General features: G+C 46.7%; 1 pseudogene; it reads left to right on the top strand.

Annotated features, from left to right (window-relative positions):
- The first annotated feature begins 326 nt into the window (after positions 1-326).
- LOC141512223 (AP-4 complex accessory subunit RUSC1 pseudogene) lies at positions 327-1,072 on the top strand (annotated as a pseudogene).
- Positions 1,073-1,662: the final 590 nt, after the last annotated feature.

The raw sequence follows: 1,662 nt of genomic DNA on the forward strand, positions 1-1,662 counted from the left end.
GCAATTCCAATTTATGGTCCATATGCAGAAGAAATCATTAAAAAGTAGAAAAAATGAGAGCTTGTTCTAAAATATTCTTAGCAGCTCTTTTTGTACTGATAAAGAATTGAAAATTGATGGTATTTCCATCATCCAGGGAATGGTTAAACAAGTTATGGTACATGAATACTATGGAATATTATTGTGCTATAAAAAATCATAAATGGTCATACTCTAGAGAAACATGAAATGGGTTACAGGATCTGATGCAAAGTGAAGGGAGCAGAATCAAGAGAACAATGTACACATTAGCAGCTTTGTGGGGCTTACTAGGATTGAAGGTCCAAAGCTCCTGGTCTTTTGCAGGTGTCCCTTGTGTCCAGTGCCTGTGGATGGCAGAAGCCAAGTAGGGATCTGATCAGCTGCAAGAGTAGAAGAAAGGCCTCCTGATTGCAGTAAATGCCTCAGTGGACAAAATCATCTCAAATTTTGGAGCACCCAAGAACCTTGTACAGAAGGCCCATCTGAGGGATAGCCAATTAATTCCTGATGTAGGACATCTGGTACTCCACCCTTAATGTCTTGATAGCTGATGGACTAAAACCTTTAAGAGAGGATCTCACCACAGGACAGAGGAGAAGCAATCTGTGGAGTGTTGTGGAAGCCTCTGTGAAACCTGGTTTCTGCACCCACTCTCTGGGTGCAGGATAATCAGATCAACTGACTGATCCCTCTTAATAGTAGCCAAAGCCTGTTCCATGTCTTCATGCTTGACTTCCTCAAGACAAAACAACTGGAAATATGGTTTTCCAGCCTCCAAGATGATACAGGCCTCTTATCCCTATTGTACCTACCTACAGCCATCTTTTCACTAGCCCTAGGAGGCTGCCTTTCCCTTGCCACTGAGTTGTTGCTTCTGCTCCAGCCTCTGTCTGTCCTCACCTTCCACCTGGATCTCCTTTTTGACCACCACTATCCCTTGGGATCTCTCCATTCCACAGCTCCTCCAGGACCACCACCTGCACTACAACAAACAGGCTGTGTTGGGCTTGGTGGAGTGATTGACTCAAAACCTTTGGGGAGGTGCAGGTGAGGCTTCCCAAGGTCCTCTCCATCTAGTGACTGGGTCTATGCCTCAAGTGGGGTGAAGAGTTTCCTTTTCTCTGCTAGGGTTCCAGGAATCAGGGTTCTCCAACTGAGAGCAGCAAGGAGAGTCCACCATCTGGAGAAGAGCCAGTACAGACCAGATGTATGTGGCTGGAGAAACTGGGGTTCTGGAAAGGCCAAGAGAGACAGACTGTGTTCCATTAAAATCCAGGAGATAATCCAGCTGTGAGAGTTCCGGCCCTGGTGAGAAAGGGTGCCCCCTCTGAGTCAACTTTCCCTCCAGAAGAGCTGAGGCTGCAGCCCCCTCTGAACTCCCAATGCAGACAACAGTCTGGGCCCTTTGTGATCACACAGTGGCTAGATCTGATCAGCTGAGCTTCTGGCATGGGAAGGTGCTATGTGTCGTCTCTACTGTGAATGAGGACTGACTCAGATATGTACGAAATGGGGCTAAGTGTCTTGTGCCTGTAGGGTACACTTTCCTCATTCTCTAGCCTTGGAACCCTTTCTGCTTTCCCTTCTTATCACCTGGGAATAGAATGACCCTGGAGCATCCTTCCCCCCATGTAAAATGAA

The sequence above is a fragment of the Macrotis lagotis genome, chromosome 2 (assembly GCF_037893015.1).
Source record: "Macrotis lagotis isolate mMagLag1 chromosome 2, bilby.v1.9.chrom.fasta, whole genome shotgun sequence".
In the NCBI taxonomy this organism is placed as follows: Eukaryota; Metazoa; Chordata; class Mammalia; order Peramelemorphia; family Peramelidae; genus Macrotis; species Macrotis lagotis.